The sequence below is a fragment of the Bemisia tabaci genome, chromosome 1 (assembly GCF_918797505.1).
Source record: "Bemisia tabaci chromosome 1, PGI_BMITA_v3".
Taxonomy (NCBI): Eukaryota; Metazoa; Arthropoda; class Insecta; order Hemiptera; family Aleyrodidae; genus Bemisia; species Bemisia tabaci.
Genome location: NC_092793.1, coordinates 86,499,560 through 86,518,785, shown reverse-complemented (window position 1 = coordinate 86,518,785; position 19,226 = coordinate 86,499,560).

The following is a 19,226-nucleotide window of genomic DNA, read 5'->3' as shown; positions in this document are numbered from 1 at the left end:
ATGGTGTTATGAGACGATTACGCGAAAATGTCCGCAGAAAAAGGCGCGAGCTTTGGAGAGAGAATTCCTGGTTTCTGCATCACGATAATGCACCTGCCCATGCATCTCTCCAAATTCGCGAATTTTGTGCAAAGAATATGCCATGAGTGTCCTCCCTCATCCCACTTATTCCATTGACCTGGCTCCTTGTGATTTTTTCTCATTTCCACGACTTATATCTACCTTGAAAGGTCGACGTTTTCAAAACATTCCGAAATTCAAGAGAACACCTTGAAGAAATTGCGATCATGCAAACCTGAGGATTTCCAACAGTGTTTCTCCCAATTGAAGAAACTGTGTCCAAAATGCATCGACAAAGCTGGCGAGTATTTTGAAGGGGATGGGTGATGACTTGGTAAGCTGCTTAAAATGTTAATTTCCTTATTCTTAAGCATTTGAAGAAGAGAGCAACGAAGTTTTTAACTTAAAACCTGGGTTTTTCTTAAGATGTATCTAAATTTTTCTTGAAATAAAGACAAAAATCGCAACTTGAGTTTGACTTTCCTTTATTCCAGAGCTTCCAGAGCGTGTAGTTTCCTTACCAAGACGAATTTTTGCATTCTGTAAAAACAAGCATCTCCAGTGGTTTATCAGCTTTCAAACAAGCCCAAGAAAACTGCATTACAACGCTCGGTTCGCCTTCTATGACAAAAGTCCGGTTTCTTTTGGGACAGCCCTCGTATACCCCTGGTGGTCGACCACGGAACCAGAAATGCTATTGCTTTTGTTCTTCATGATGGGCCATTTTTAATTACTGACCGCTATGCAGTCCAACCCCCAAAGGGCCCGCTTCGCAGGCTTTTGTTGGTCAATTTAAGTATACCAAGGGCGCGCTACGATGTTTGGAAAATCGGATAAGTAAATACCATAATCTCGTAATTGGCAACACAGCAATCCTCTAGACCGCTACTCGGCACGCTCGACATCGCTGCCCCATTGTCTCGCGCATACCTGAATCTGACCCTCGAAATTTCAACCGAGGATTAGACAGCTCGCTAGTGCAACTTTTTTATTTTTTCAAAAAAAGTTTTTTTAGTCTATATTTTCAAATTCGCGGTAAAATTTCGAGCAAATGGGTGGTCAAACCGAAGAAAATACTGATTCTGCGGCATAGCAAGATCAATAGGATCGCATTTAGCAAACAGGAACCTGCGTAATCACAGTGTTGTTAAAATATTGCTTTTTCATAATTATCTAAAAAAAATCTCCCAAAATAGGAAATAGTTCTTGCTTCCCACTAAATAATTTTTGTCAATTTTGAAGGGAAATTATTCTGTAAATTTTCATACAGTACATATATTTCGTATTTTTAAAAGAAAAAAGTAGTCGCACGATTTTGAAAACACTGTAATCACTCTGGCTCCTTTTTGCTATTGCATGAACATTTAGATCGGTTAAGGAAAAGGGAAAAATGAATGAGGGGGGGGGGATTTAATTTGTCGCCCCTGAGACCAGTTTGCCATTTCACTCCTATGAAACCACATAAATGCGATTATTTTTCAAAAAGGTCCTCCAACTATTTTGAAATTGGCCAAAAACCCACTAAGAAGCAATCAATCACAACCTCAAACTTGAATTTTTGATGTACACTCAAAGGTCAAAGGGAGCCTTTTTTTGGACCCCTATTTCCAGGGATGTCCCTTTTGGATTTGAAACTTGGAATCTTAGGGGTATTTTGGAACGAGAATAAAAAATTTGAAGTTAGATTTCTAACAAAAAATCGGTCATTTTAAAGTTCAAGCAGCTGCCATTTTGAAAAGTTTGGTTTCTTCCTTGAATTTGACACTAAAGTTGTATTTCTCGTGCCCCCCCCCCCCCCCCCCGATAACGAGGTAGATCTCTCCCTTCTCTGTTTTTTTAGGGCACGTCCGGGTCTTCTAAGGCACTTTCTGTTGAGTGTGATGTACAGGGAACAGAATAACCAAACGACCGGGTTACGTGAGCGCCACGATGAATATCTTGCCAGTTTCTCGAGAGACAACCCCTCTCAGTGGACCATATAAGTGCTGCCACACTCGGCAGACCGAATCTACTCTCCTGCTCCCAACATCTCCCTTTTTTTTTTTCTTTGAATAACAAGAGATGCAATGGAAACAGGCATGTACTAGATAACATTTAGCTTAGCATTAAAATAACATCAAATCCTGAAATATGAATAAATTTGATTGTTTATCACAGATAATTTATACTTAAAGTTAGCAATTAAGCTAAATTTGTGCCCCTTGTTTATGAATCGTTGTATCTGGCTGGACGTTTTATTGGTCGATTGCTGGGGTCTTTAGGAGTTAAATTTAGACCTCTACCTCTGGGTTTGAAAATGTGAGGAGTAGGAACAATTTGAGGCGTACTGTATTCATTATCAGAATCATAATTTCTTCTCAAATCAACTGGGGGAGATAAACCACTTGAATAATGACTGCCACTAGAGGCTTGGCAGAGTTTTTTGGTTTCGGAGTAGGGACGACCGGAAAAGTTAATTCATGTTCAACCTGTTGATGATCAACAGAAAGTGTTAGTTGTTGTACACTGCTTTTATGTTTATCATCTAGATGTCAAAGCTGAAGCGAACATTCTTGTTGTGAGCTTTTAAATGGCACCGAGTGCGTTTGTAAACCTTACCATTTGTGGACTGAATCAAATACGAATCAGGCTCTTTACATTTGCCAATTGCCATTTGCCATTTGCCAATTGGGTGCCTGGCACCCAATGATCATCTGGCGTTTTCTTAAAAAAATATGCTATCATGACTGTTAAGGGGTGTAAGTCTTTTGAGACTAGATGATGATTTAATCATTGACTGAGATCTTTTTTCAAGGTTTGAGCATACTCTGCTTTTAAGTCGATTGTTTTGGGTTTCAATTGTTTCTCAGATGTAGGCAACTTTGCTCTAAGATTTCGGGACATTAACAATTCACAAGGTGATGGAGCATCAGTTTTAGGTGTGTTGCGAAAGTTTAGAAATGCTAGGTGAAAGTCCTCCTTACTATCAAGATATTTGCGCATTAAATTTTTTATAGTTTGAATGGTTCGTTCAACCATACCGTTGGAACGAGGGTAGCAAGGAGATGAGGTACAATGATCAATATCCCATGAGTCTAAAAAGTTTGAAAAAGATTCCGAGTTGAAAGGTGGACCATTGTCCGTTACGAGAGTTTTAGGTATGCCAAATCTTGAAAAAAATTGATTTCAGAGCATTGATAACATATTTGTCTGTAGAGGTTTTTTCCAAAGAGACAAGTTCTGGAAATTTTGAAAAATAGTCAACTACCAACAAAAACTTTTCATTGTTTAGTTCAAAGAGATCACAACTGACCTTATTCCAGGGAGTAAGAGGTATTTCATGAGGTGTGATTGGTTGTTTTTTTTTGGCATTTGAGTATTTTTACACAAGTTTCACAACTTTCTGAAAGATTTTTTAGCTCTGTTTTCATGAACGGCCAGTAAACTATGTTTTTGGCTCGGCGATTAGCTGAAAAAAATCCTAGATGACCTTCACGTACAGTTTTTAAGGTCTGGTGTTGTAAGGATTTAGGAACCATGACACTATCTAACTTGAAGATTAAATTATCTTTCACAAAAATTTGATGACGACATTTGAAAAAGGGCTTAGCTAAAATATGTACTTTGTTTTTGGTTGAGGGCCAATCAGAGTAGAAATAGTCTTTTAAAATATTAAGTAAGAGTTTCGTCTTTCATGGTTTCAGTTTCAAATTCTTTTAATTTTTTTTTCAAAAAAAGATAATGAGAGATGATAGTCAATAGAAGCTATTTGACAATTTGTTTCAGATTCTAGTTCTTCAGAGTTATTTAAGTGTTTGCTTAAACTTTAACCGGCCGCCATTTTGACACAGTTCGTGATATTAACTTCGGGTTTGCGAAAAGAAGATTTCTTTTTTTATGCTCTTTTGAACAAGATATCTTAAAGTGTGTTTTCCCATTTGAAAGGAAAGGTGGGGTCCGTTGCCCCGAGGGGCCCCTCCTGAAAATTTTAGGGGGCAAAAAGGAGTTCCTTTTGATCTAGGAACATCTCCTAAGTTTCAAATCTTTACCCCGAGTACGTAAAAAGTTGGAGAGGATGGAAGGGGCCCTTTACGGTGTATCTTATTTTTGAGTTTTGCGAAAATCAAGTTGGTCAACCCCTAAAAAGTTTCTATGTAGTCTCTAAATGAACCCCCTAAAAGGAAAAAAATTTAAAAAAATTTTAACCCGTGCCTCAAAGGGCCTAAAGGGCCTAAACCCAAAATTCAAAAATTTTGGCAAGCGACACATCAATTCTGAAGGAAAATGGCAAGTTACGGTCCTTATAGAGCAGAAATTTCGTCCGTTTTGCCGTATCTTGAAGCGTAAGGTCACAAACGGCCCAATGACGACGTGAGGCTATGGGCTGGCGCCGTGGCCGGCCCGCCGCTGAGCGTACGCGCGCGGCAGGGTTGCGCATCGCCGCTTTACACCGGCGTAGAGGAACGAACGGTGGGGTGGGAGGGGGATATCCGGTGGAAAAGCATCCACATTTTCTATCCATAATGAAAATGCATTATACTTTTTCAATATAGATGAGGAAATATGAGCCATACAAGGAAGTGATGAAAAGAGTGACAAATACATATATAGTTTGTACGGTTAGGAGTGTAAGTGGGGAAAATTTGCCGTAACTACAGAACAGCCCTGAAAATCTCCGGGAAATAAAAGCTGCTATTGATGAGAGGTTTGCATGAGAGGTTTAATTAAGGACTAATTAAAAAGATAGGTGCGATGTTGTCGAATCGTAAGCCCTTTACGCGATCAAAAGCGATTAGTGTAAATTTAATTGGAAAAGTTTAAGAAAAATTTGATGAAAGAAAATTGCCCCAAATTCGGGAAGTGCTTAAAGTGTTTTTCTATCATGTGAAGTGTTCGCACATGAATGTCAATGGCAGTAATTCCAATATGGAATGAAAAATGTAGAATCCTTGTGATACATAGTGTCTATGTTTACCCTCCTTTTCATTAGTGCATTTAACGTGACATCAATTAGAAGGTTTTATACGAGAGGTTCAATATGGCTTACCCACTTACATTTTCTGGTACTGAACCCCCCCGCCACAGTTACTTGCTATAATTCAAAAATGTAATATTAGTTTCTCGAAAAAATATGATTTAATTTGGGGTTTGAACCCCACTCTTTATAACCGTGGGCAATGCCCTTGACCACTCGGCTACTGGGGAAGATTTGAGTAAATGAGGCTAATGTGTCATTTAGCCCCTGGGTGAGGCCAGGCAATCAACATCAGCTGTAAGTTGGCGAAGCCAGATAGAACCGATTGAATAAAACTTTCTAATTGATGCCGCGTCAAATACACCAATGAAAAGGAGGGTAAACAAAGTCTTATTGATGTATCAAATCTTCAGTGATTTCATATGAAATGAAAAAACTTATTTTCCTCCGTTTGGCGGGACTCATAAGCGAGCGTGAATTTTTCCTGTCGAGAAACTCTCTCCTGGGCGCGAGCTTTCTTCTTGTCTGCTCTCCTCACCTCTGCTGCAAGGATAGTATCCTTCACTGTGGATATTATGCATTCTCATTCAGATTTTCGCTGAAGAATTAAAAATGCTTTATCCTCTTCATTTTCCATGATACCTAGAGTATTGCATAAAGCAATGTCGAATAACACGTCGATTTTTGCCGTAAAATCAGTCTCCAAATTCTCTTGAACCAGCGATCGACGGCTAGCATTTTTTGATACGCGCCTCCACTCCTCATAAAAATGTAAACATTTTTAAAAACATGGACACTATGTATCACAGGGATTCTACATTTTTCATTCCATATTGGAATTACAAGATCAGAGGTTTTCGACGCACCGCCATTGACATTCATGTGCGAACACTTCACATGATAGAAAAACACTTTAAGCACTTCCCGAATTTGGGGCAATTTTCTTTCATCAAATTTTTCTTAAACTTTTCCAATTAAATTTACACTAATCGCTTTTGATCGCGTAAAGGGCTTACGATTCGACAACATCGCACCTATCTTTTTAATTAGTCCTTAATTAAACCTCTCATGCAAACCTCTCATCAATAGCAGCTTTTATTTCCCGGAGATTTTCAGGGCTGTTCTGTAGTTACGGCAAATTTTCCCCACTTACACTCCTAACCGTACAAACTATATATGTATTTGTCACTCTTTTCATCACTTCCTTGTATGGCTCATATTTCCTCATCTATATTGAAAAAGTATAATGCATTTTCATTATGGATAGAAAATGTGGATGCTTTTCCACCGGATATCCCCCTCCCACCCCACCGTTCGTTCCTCTACGCCGGTGTAAAGCGGCGATGCGCAACCCTGCCGCGCGCGTACGCTCAGCGGCGGGCCGGCCGCGGCGCGCCCCGCCAGCCCATAGCCTCACGTCGTCATTGGGCCGTTTGTGACCTTACGCTTCAAGATACGGCAAAACGGACGAAATTTCTGCCCTAAAAGGACCGTAACTTGCCATTTTCCTTCAGAATTGATGTGTCGCTTGCCAAAATTTTTGAATTTTGGGTTTAGGCCCTTTAGGCCCTTTGAGGCACGGGTTAAAATTTTTTTAAATTTTTTTCCTTTTAGGGGGTTCATTTAGAGACTACATAGAAACTTTTTAGGGGTTGACCAACTTGATTTTCGCAAAACTCAAAAATAAGATACACCCTAGGGCCCTTGGACCCCCCCCCCCCCCCCCCGTACAGGAGAATCTGTCAATTCACATTATGATATCATCCTGTTGATCGACTCTTGTCGGAAAAGCCCTGAATATAGTAGGTGCTTAAAATAATAATTTTGACTTTATAGTTTACCGTATCATTACCTACTCCCCAAAAGGACCTGTGTGAATTTACAAAACAGAAGCAACAATAGCAACAATTTTATAGGTACATATTATGGAAATTAATAATATACTTTAGCAAATCAAGTTTTAAACAAGTGAATAGATTACAGTATCGATGTGAGTATAAACAAGGAAAACGGTTGGTTATGAGGACAGGGAATGTTTTTGTTTGTAAGACTCTTATCATGCGTTTTATGACTGTAAACTCTCCAAGATGACGCTGGATGTTTTCACGATTCACGCTTGTCGTTGACGTGGTACATACTTGACAGTAGCGTGGCGTGAACTGCGATGTATCGATTGTTATGCCATTTAAACCTATGGTAAAGAATCTGTTATTGAGGTGTTCGCTGCGGTGTTCCATACGTTTAAATGGCAAAACAATCGATGTATCATAAAGCACGCCACGCCACTGATACTTGATCTCTTAATTTTGTTCTCATTACTCTTATGAAAGGAGTAGCATCCTCACCAGGCTTCACATCAAAGCGCACCGTCTGGCAACAGGTTGGCCAATATGGATAACATTTCGCACGGTTCAGGGGGACAACAGTGGTTAAATACTGCCGTCAATGATTAATAAACATTAATCTCACGCAGTTTTCAAGATAGATATTCTATATATATAAGTTTGCATTACTTTTCATTCAACCATTTGTAATAACGTAGGTATTATCTGTAATGGTTTTCTCTTATTAGGTACTAATTATGTTTTATTGTCTTATTATTCGCTTTTTTCCCTTTTTTAAAGGCAGTGTTCGCTTTAAACACCTCAGTCCACATCAAGGTACACTCTACTACAGGTATGGACAAACGGGGTGCCGAAGTGGCAGCGCTGAGAAAATAGGCGATCGAGTGACGTATGAAGTCGTACCGTCCATTTGCCGCGCAGGTTTTCGCAGTCGTACTCTCGATGCTGTCAAATCTACGCGTTATGACGACTTTCTAAAATTCCATTTGTCCATACCTGTAGTAGAGTGTACCTTGAGTCCACATGTATCATCTAATAATGTATTTTTACCCATTAACAAGTAGAGCACTCTTGATATTAAGGAATGAAGTTCAGGTCTTCCTTTTGTGAACGACCTTAGCAGTTAGGTAGAAGGCTCCTTTCGTGGTCCCAGTGAGAAGATAGCGTGTTGTCCTTGCAGTTTTTTTTTAAAATTTTTCCTGTCCAGTCGCTGATTATTCAAGGCGGCTGTTGATCTGCTTCTGCGACGTTGAGCTGAGCCTAGTGGTTGTAAGTTCACTCTTGGCATTCACCGCGTGCCTTATGATAAAATCACATTAAGCCAACACAGTGAACACGAGGAGAAAACGGGTACCACAGCCACAAATCATCGCTCAAGAAGAAATGATTTCAGGTTCTACGTTCTATTTGTCGTTCAGGATGTATCTTCTCATTTCTTAGTCATCGCCGTCATAAAATTATCTTAGAAAGTAAGTAAGGAGGTAATTTAAAATATAAAGGTGGAATTATTTAGGAAAACGTATTCCGCCAATAGGCACTTGATTTTCACAGAATCCAATTTTAAAGTACCTTTTTTTCAATTTTAACCATAATTAGGACTTTCTACAATAGAGAGAGGGGGGTCCTCCAGAGAACGCCTCGTTCGCCAGTGAGTCAATGATTAGAATATTAACGATTGATGACAAAAATTTCAGTTAGTGGGCACATACATAATAAAACAATAATATATGTACAGTAAATAACAAAATTAAATCCTGTGCTCCGACGCCTCGGAAGCTGCTTTTGATGTTTTTTTAAGGAATAATTATATTTTTAGAGGAGTGGAGGGAGGGGGGGGGGGTGAATCCACAGACATACGGTAAATTGCTAAAACAGAAGGAGGAGTTTCCAAATGTTCAATCCCTCATTAATCTTAAACGTAGGGTACCATAATATATGGATAATAAAATCTATCTATGTATACAATACAAATTTCAGTACATATACAGATGCACAAAGTTGTTAAAAATGTTCAGGTATATAGGTAGGAAAAAACATGCCAGGATGATAGAATAGTGCTAGATCCACACAAGAATTAAAGCCAAAAATACCTAAAACTTATGATTAGAGTTACAAAGTGTAGTTTGATGAACTTCAGTGCAACACTGAACTTGAAATCAGTTACCAAGATACACATTGATCAATATCTAGCTATTTATAATTGACAACTTCGTTCCATTGACATCCATCTACTTTATTCTAAGATTCGTATAATGTAATTAACTAAAACACTGCTCATTAGTGTGATGCCTTAGATTTTACATCGTGGGAGGGGGAAGGGGGCAAGCTGACAGGACACAATTCTTTTAGGATTAAAATAGTTGTCCTGCCAACATTTTTGTGCCAACATTATAATTTATTTGATAAAATTGAGAAAAATAAAATTTTTAGCAATATACGACGTCAGTGGAACGTGTCTGACCTCACGAGATGTCGCACGAGGGTTTACCGTTTACACTTTCAAACACGCTAGGTATATATTCGAAAGCAAGGTCGATAGACCTAGGTTAGCCTGTTAGAAAGATGTTCTTTGAAATTTCCCGCTCTGGCGACGGATTCCCCCGATTTGCTGTTTCACTGCTTTCCGAACGTTTTCTCGATTTGCGCGGCCCCGTTGCATAGTTCCTCCCCAATCTCCTCGATCTGCATAAGACCAATCCCAGCTAGCAGTAAGATATTCATAGGATAATCAATGGCAAAAGTAGAATATCCTAATGAGACAAGTCAGATAACCTATGAATATCCTACCACCAAATATCCTATGAATATCCCACGAATATCCTACCACTGAATAGGTATCCTACGAATATCTTACGATTCTCTGAGCAAACCACCTTATGGATAGTGCAGTTTGAATTAGGAAAAAAGAAGAAAATCGGATTCCTAGTGAAAATGGCAAGCCACTTGGTAAAAATAAACGCCACATTTGCCACAACCATAGCATCCTGTTAGGAGGTTGCTGCCCTGTAATAACTAATGAAATGTTCTCGCTTCGCAAAAAATTGGTTTAATAATACCAATTAAGTGGCGAATCATTTGCATAAAGATGCAGATTTTCTCCTTTTAATTCCTAATACAAACCGCACTAGGTACTTACAGCTACCTGCTAGGGGGTTTGCTTACCTAATGCTCAGACAAAACTGCAACATTTTTAAAGATGTTCACAACAGTCTTTGAAGTTCATACTATTGAAGTGAATTGAATTTATTTGAAAAACAAGGAAGTTCACAAAATCAACAAAGTACTTAGCGGGAACCCTTACAAGCACAAAACTTGCGCAAGGGGAGCACCTTATACATAAAGCATGAATGAAACTTGAACAAATTGAACCATTTTTTTACGTAGGATGGCAGCTGCCAGCTGAGAAAAAAAGAAGAAAAAAAAAACACTTTGTAACAACTTAAAGTGTTATAAAGATATTTAGTTGTGGAAAATAGGGTTGTTTAAGTATAGTATAGGTAAGGAAAAACGACGCGTAAAAAACAAACAAAAGGTACCTACGTAGGGAAAAAATGAAGGAAGCAAACGAATAGGTAATGCCAGAGCCTGCATGACATGAATATTGGCATCTGATGTAACGCATGCATTTATCAGATCAGTAGCAATGGCACCCACAGTTTCATTTTCATCTCCTTTCTGGATAATTGTCTTCCTTTAAATTGGATTCTGCTCCCTAGCTACTTACTGCAGAGGCTGAAGACATTCTAGGCTGGCACATGGAAAAATGTCACGTACGGCTTCGGTTGCCCCAAAGTGTAATTAACTAGCTGGCCAGACTGATTTTTCCTCGAGAATAAGACTCGAATGAAATGTTGTTCATGGATATGCAAACAAGAAAATAGAAGCTGGCTTACTTAGAAGGCCCAAGATCGTCAGGTCTGTCAATTGCTAAGACTCACAGTTTTTTCTTTCCCTTATATATCCGCAAATTAAATTGTCGACTTACTTTATTTTCATCGCCTTTCTATGATTGGTGTCCTCTGTGTCGCGAGTTGCGACTAGGGATAACGATTAACACCAGCGAGCTGATTTTGAATTACTCAGCGTCTATGAATCCCATGAATGTTTACGATTCATACATTTTAATCAATATTGATGGCTAAAGAGGGACACCACGTGTGCCCATCGCAGTATTTCAAAATCTTCACTCCTGGTTTAATCTTTCGGAGAGGAACAAGTCAACTTTATAGCTGGAAATTGTAGAAAATAATTTACTAACAGAGAGGAAAAATCAAGAAGAGGTTTCAAGTAATTACGTTGTCTAGTTTTTCAAGGGAGAGATAAAGTATGACTGCAAGTCTACATTTTGCAAATTGAGAAACATCGTCTTTCACTATTTAGCGATTGATGTTCTGCATGCTTTAATAATAGCGTTTACAAGCTAAGCGCTGGGCATTAAGTATACTTAAACTAAAATTCATGAAGGTAACACGGCAAACCGAGGGAGCATCTTACGCCTAAAATGACCAATACTTTACCAGGAAGTTCTAAAGAAAGGGGTTTATCCTTCGTCCATCAAAAATTAAAGGAATAATTGAATTTTTAAACTACGTAGGCACAATTGTGGGATTTTATGGATCTTAATCCCTGCGTAACAAAGTGGGCACACTATCACTTCCCAAGTAGCATTTTGCAACGAAAAAATTGCAATTTAAATGAAATAAAATTTCCAGATGATTTCAACTTTCTTGCAAGAAAATTGCAATTATTTTACAACATCTGACCCCCTCATTGTAAAAAAGTTGCAATTTTTTTTTTTGCAAAGAAATTTCAATATTGACGACCTTTAAATTTCAACCCCTAAATTTTCCGGGGAAATTATAATAATTCGAACCCATGCTTACCTAATGTCCTACGACGTTTAGCAGCATAAAATACCGGACGCCCTTGAGTGGGCTTGAACCCGACCCGCGAATGTCATAGCGGAGCACTCTTCCACTGAGCTACAGGGAGCTGATGATGAGCTGGGTTGAAATCACGCCTGTTAAGGCTGTTATCGCATGCATTGCGTCAGTGCGTGGCTCAACATTCATCATAGATTTGATTAACGCCGTTTTTCTCAGGCTTCTTTCTTTTGCCTATTATTTATTTTTTTCGTGTTATTTATTTTTTCATATTTTTTTTGTCTGATTTTTTTTTTCGATATCACGTAATAGGTACTCACACTAAATTTACACCGGTGTAAATTACACCACATACTAACTTGAGAACTTAAAAATATTTTCAAAAAATATTTTTAAAATATTTTCAAAACTTTCTTAAGGAATATTTTTAACATGCATGTTTACAGGCAATATTTTTGAATTATTTTAAAAATATTTTTTGTAAACATTTTCAAAATATTCCTTTAAAATGTTTTAAAAATATTTTGAAAATATTTTAATTACAATATTGCCATGAAAATATTTTGATAAAGGTGACAATATTTTCAAAATATGTTGGGCTATATGGGTTAGGTGAGACATTTAAGTCGAAAAAACTTTAAAACAACTAGAGAATTGGATGCCAGGCACATGGCGTGAATTTGTTACAACATGATTGCACCGAAATTGCAGTCTTTATAGTGCCTTGAAAAAGAAGGTTAGGCAACAAGCATAATCTACATTTCTTGCAAACTTATTGCAATAAAATTGCAACTTTTTAAGCGCCTTCAAATGAACGTATAGGCAACAAGCAAAAATTGCAATCAACTCACAATCCATTGCAATGAAATTGCAATCCATGCTACTTGGGTTTAAGGTTAATTTCAGCTGATTTACACATATAGAACACTGCACAAGAATCCAACAATTTGAAGAGCAAAGTTTTAAAAGACAAGCTGCGCTTACAAGTGAGCGAACTTTGTCAAAAAGTGGCCGCATTCAAAAATTTCAAGACTTAGAACACCCCCCCCCCCCCCCAAGTAGCATTTCTCAACGGAAAAATCGCTATACCTATATTGCGCTTTTATCGGCGATAAAATCACCAGGATCATCAACATCTGAGCAATTATCCTCGATCTTATCGCGATAAAATCGCGCTTTTATCGCCCAACAATCTATCGCAATATTTTCGAAGTAGGTAGAAGAGAGGCTTGTACCTCGGGATAGTTGTACCTTGGAATAAATTTCATATTTCCCGCCACAATAGCGCTAGCGTGCTCGTATCATGAACTAAGGTTGCCTGACGTGTAACGAAGCGGTTCATCTTGAAAAAGTTGCTCTATGCCATCATCTCCGTCAAATATCGAAAAAATCGAATTTTGACCTCCTTTTTAAAATTTTTCAGAAAGGGATAAAGTGATGCTGCCCCCCTAAATTATTTTTTTAGGTCTCTGAACTTTTTATATTTTGAAACCTACATGCATGTACTACATGCACACAGTTTTTTGAACTCCGTTGTTGAATTCCTAACTTAGAAATTACGACTTTTTTTTTTTTTTTTTTTTTTTCCCTTTCCTTGGCGGAAATTGTACCTTGGAACGTAAACACGGTTGTACCTTATTTTTTTAATAAAAACAAAATTTTTGCTTCTAAGAGAGAGGGTTAGTCTTAAATTTCAAGCAAAGGCTGAATTCCTTCAAACAATACCTAATTCAAATCTGCAAAGCTCTCCGCAAGAGATGAGAGATAGCGTTATAACATTGAAAAGTTTAAAAAAAAGTTATCTTTCATCATTCGCAATTTGACTTAAACCCACCAGTGTTATGGAACTTACATCTTGTAAATGAATTTGAGTGTGTTCTGCTTTATTTTCAGCTGAAATGCCAATTTAGTAGGAGGAATATAGGACTTTTGTCATGCATTCCAACTTACAGCCCATGACATTCCATGGTACACCACCATGGTATACCTTGGAACGATTTTTTGGAATTTTTAAAATCCCAAAAAAACTATTATAAAATTGTCTGAACCAAACCAAAAAAGTATATGTTACTAAGGACTCTCAGTAGTATGCCATAGCGGTAAAAGATTTAAATTTTTCGAAAAAGGATCTAAAAAAAAAAATAATAAAAATGGAAAATCATTCCTAGGTACAAACATCTCCCCTACTTAAAAATTGCGATAACTGGCGATTTAATCGCGCTTTCATCGACGAAAATTGATCATGATTTTATCGAATTAAAAATTGCAATGTGTAATGATTTAATTGCCATATATCGCAATTTTTATTGCGATAATATCTCGATATATTGCCACCGAAATAATCGCGATAACTAACCGATAAAATATTTTATCGCGATCACTGCTACTTGGGCCATGATACCTACATCACGCCGCATCAAAGCGAACTTCTTATATTCCAAAAATGCGTATTCGGTATTTCACATCATATTATGTATGTTCCTTTGCTCAGACAGTAACACTAGATTCGATTAACATGAAAATCACGAAACTCGTCAAATTATCACCATTAAACCGATCAAATACGCGGAACTTTTCGCATGATCGCTACTCGCGTCAAAGTCAACCTAACCAAGTGATAAACTGATAATGTAATGTAAACAAAGAGGGCTTGATCAGGAGTCCCAGGGAGGTTCTCGGGGTCGGAAGGGAGTTACATACATTAAAAGATGTGATAATTTACAACATATTATATGTTTAAAGGAGATTCTCTATAGGTACACGGGAGGAGTTTATCCTATAATTATCTAGAAATAATCTAAAATGCAGTTTTTTCGGGTTATTTGGAAGATATTCTGAGGATAACCTGAAAAAGTTAGGATATTCAGAGGATATTCTGAGGACAATCGGAGTTATAGGACATTGGTAGGATATTCATGGGATTTTACAAGCTGGGATGTAATCGGATCGAGGGAACAGCAGAGTTGGACAAGAAAAATCGGAGGAATCCGTTGGCGACGCAGACAGCCCTCAACCCCGATTTGCAGAGATTATCATACTCAACTTTTTTAACGGACTGACCTAGGTCCTTCGACCTTGATTCGGAAGGGGAACCACAGGTAAATCGTCGGAACTTGTGTGCAACGGTGTAGCGTTTGAAGTGTTAGTGCGAAGTTGAAGGCGCTGCAAGTTTACGTTGCCAGCTACTATACGATTTTATACAGGGTGGGGCAAAAGTCCCGGGACGGCTGAATATCTTTTGAACGGATAAAGCTGGAGAGTTGAAATTTAGGGTATGTCCCTTGAGTGAATAAAACTATTTTTTGGGGAGTCAAAATGGCCAAACTTTTTTCCTTCAAGTAGCCGCCACCCCCCTCTTGTGACGCATCATTTGAAAAAACATAAAAAAAGAAACTTGTTGCCAAAATTTCAAGTAGATCTCTCAATTTTTCACAAAATGGCGGCCAATATAGGCGGGAAATCGGTCATATCCGATAAACCTCGACGAATTTGCATGGAATTTGATATCCGTGGGTTTTTTGAGTCGAAAAAAAAAAACGAATTCAACGACAGTTTCTTAAAATTCTTAAACATTTTGAAATGGCGGCTTTGGATATTACCGGAAATCCACATTTTTCGTTTATTCTCGACGGATTTGCATGCAATTTGGTATCCGGATGTTTTTTGGGTTGAGAACAACGACTTTGACATTGGTTTTTTGAATTCTCCAATAGCGACAAAATGACTGCACAATCTTCTCGGCCACTGCGCAACTTTCTGCGCATAGCGGCAGAAGTTGCGGAACATTCTGTAAATTCGCTCACTTTTATAACGTGATTGTAAAAAAAACCTGGGTCCTATTTCCAAAATCCGATTTAAGCGGGCTCATCTACGGCTTAACGCCTGTCGATTCACGCAAAAATCATGGAAATCGGCTTAGTAGAACGCTAAAACGAACTATGACAAAAAGTATAAATTTACATTGTTTAAATGGGAGAATTCGCAACTTTTTACCACGCAATATAAAAAAAACCTGGGTCATCTTTTGAAAATCTAAATAAAGCGGGCTAATTTATAGAGACAATTGCCCGTCGATAGCCGCAAAAAATCATGAAAATAGGCCCGGTAGAACGCTGGAACTAAGCGTTACCAGTTACGCAAAATTAGGAGGTCTCGGAGCTTATAGTAGGTACTAGGGGGCTACGCCCCCTGGCCGCTACGCGGCCCAACCCCCTGAAGGCGCTCCGCGCCATCAATGGACCGCTTCGCGGCCCTATTTTTACCCTCCTATCAGTGTTAGTTTTATTTTTACCCTAAAAAATTACGATATAAGGTATACTTTAATTTTAAACTTTACTTAAAATAACTTTAAAATTAAAAGGACGCGTTTTGGAATGACTGCTTGATGAAATATTGCAGTAAAACAATGAACAATGGTAGAGTCAAGAAATAAATTAGACTACATGAGTCGGGAATCGAACCCACACCGAGTTCACAGAGGACGCATTCGACGTCTTAGACGACTCAGCCACCTCTCGCCGTGAGGTCTCTGGTGCGAATCTTGTGTAGATAGTAGAGCTGATGCGCAGGCTACACAGCTACTGCGCAACCTCCTCGACCACTGCGCATCCTCCCGCGCATAGCGGTAGCAGTACCGGAGCATTCTGTAAACTCACTCACTTTTATAACGTGATTTTAAAAAAAACCTGGGTCCTTTTTCCAAAATCTGATTAAAGCGGGCTCATCTAGGGCCAATTACCTGCCGATTTACGCAAAAATCATGGAAATCGGCCCGGTAGAACGCTCAAACGAACTATGACAAAAAGTATAAATTTACATTGTTTAAATGGGAGAATTCGCAACTTTATCACGTAATATAAAAAAACCTGGGCCATATTTTGAAAATCTGAAAAGAGTTGGCTTATCTAGAGACAATTGTCCGTCGATAGCCGCAAAAATCATGAAAATCGGCCCGGTGGAACGCTGGAACTAAGCGTTACCAGTTTCGCAAAATTAGGAGGTCTTGGAGCTTATAGTATAGATAGATAGATGCGTCTGAACGGAAAAGAAAGAACGAGTGGTCAGATAAGGGTGCCCGAGAGAATTGAATCTGCAGCCAGATTGTTGAAACTTAAATGGCTTTGTCGACAAGATAAGACAAGACGTAACTCTATCGGCGCTGTGTAATATATATCGATTTTCGATTCTTGTCGTGCCGACATGCCATTATCAACAATCAGGCTGCAGCAAGGCTGCAGAGCTGAAAGATATACGGTTTAGCGGGTGGAGGAAAGGTAGGGAAGAGAAACTAGGTGTACCCGCCACACTAAAATCGCATGGATTTATTCGTTTAGCATAGTGAAGCTCTCCCCATTGATCAGCACTTATCATGTGACGACCTCTGCGCACCATCTTGTCTCATCTCCGATCTCTAGACATATGTCTTATCCCAATTCTACAGTAGATTTTATCCCTTTGAGGCAGTGAGTATAGGGGCATAGCGTTAGGTTAATAGGTACCTATACCTTCATCAACATCAAATTTCTTCATTATGTATTTAAGGGTATTTCTAGAAATTAATGAGGAGAAAATGCAAAGATTTTACAATATTTTCCAAATGGCAGCGACTTTTTTCCATTGATTTTGAGGGATTTGAGGGAGAAATAAAGGTGTCTGAGGGTCAAATATACTACCGTTCACAGCAAAAATGACGTAACTCCATCACAAATTTTGTATTTTTTCTTCCACACATACTGCTCCAATACAAGAAAACCTAAGTGTAACAAGGCCTCATGTTTTTTTAATTCTGAGTTCCTGATGGTATGCGAAAATCGACTCGAAAAAATAAAGGATAAATATTTGCTAGTTTTCGTGTAAAATAGTATTTTATTAGAAAAAAAATTGAAAACATTTGGAATGGAGATACGGCGTTTAAACTTTGGACGGCAGTATATCCCACCAATCTTGGTTTAATTTATGTTCGCAAGGCTCTACAGAAAGGACAATTTGTAGTACCTAGGTCTCGATTTTTTTTCCAATATGGAGGCGGTTAGTATGTCCCAATTTTTTCCGTTCTTTTTTCCGCTAAAAAGGGGTGTTGGAAGTGTATAGTAATGGTCGAATCAACTAACTGGTGTTGATTTGGGGTTACTTTTTCAATTCAATGGAATAATTTTAAACCTTTGACGGGAACCTTAACTTTTAAGGTCACGACCTCCCCTTTTATCCCCGAGGAGGAGAAATTTTGATTCCTTGGGGTGTTTTTCCTAATCGTCATTGCAGACTTCGACCTAAAATAACAGAATCGCTACGTTCCGCGCCGGTTTTGGGGGTACCCCACTAAACCCCCCCTTCCCATTCCCCGGGACGCGTGCTTCTTTTTGAAAAATGTATTTTTAGGGGTGGAAGCAGGAATCTTGGATTAAGTATCAATTCAGCTGTAGTTTTAGTGTGGCATAGTTGATAGTCAACAGTTTTTGAATGAAATCTTTAAAACGGTTTGTCCAAGAAGTTTCTTCCCGTAGCCCACTGGGTGACAAAAGTGTATCCAAAAACTTTCTCTTCGTGACCGACTGTGTGACAGGGCATTTATTCAAGATACTTTTGTCTCCAACCCGCTGTGCAACGAACTGATTTTCTGAAAAATTCTCGTCCGTGACCCACTGTGCGGCCTCGATCCGGTCGGATTCCCGTCATGCCGCGCACCCCCCCCCCCCTTTGAGACCTTCAAAGCTTGCCATTTTTAAACGGCTCAGCCGATTTTGCTCAAATTTAATACCAGCATAGTGCTTAGTAAGAAATTCCACTCCAATTCCAACTCCAAAATTTCCAACTCCTAATAAATTATCGCGACCACAAAATGGAACCTCCCCCCCCCCCCACCAGTGGCGTGGCGTGAATTGCGATATATCGATTGTTATGCCATTTAAGCCTATGGTAAAGAATCGATTATTAAGGTGTTCGCTGCGAACACCCTGTTCATCGATCCTTTTCCATAGGTTTAATTGTCATAACAATCAATAGATCGCAAATCACGCCATGCCACTGCCCCCCCCCCCCCCCACCTCCTGCCTTCTCCCCGACCACTGGCAATCTATTACTTCGTTCTCCGTTTTTTTTCCAGTAGAATGATTATCCTGCTTCTCTATTTCACATCTTAGAAAGTTTTACCTGGAAAACTTTTAAAATGAGGTGAACTTAACTCAGCAGAAATCGGAAAAACCACGATGACATGCATATCCGTAATCTACGCGACCCATGATTGATGCACATTACATGGTCTTCGGTCCAAGTCTGACATCAGGGGAGAACGCAATAGTGTATTTCCTTAGGAAAATATACTAAACAATAGTTGGTACCTACACTAATGATGTTTTGGGACATCCTGTATAGTATAGGACAATGCAAATACATAGGAGGAGGGGTATCAACCTCCGATTATTATTGAATTGTACTGAAATCTAGGAATCAGGACTAAAATGTCACGGAGCTCAGTTTTCGTCGGGG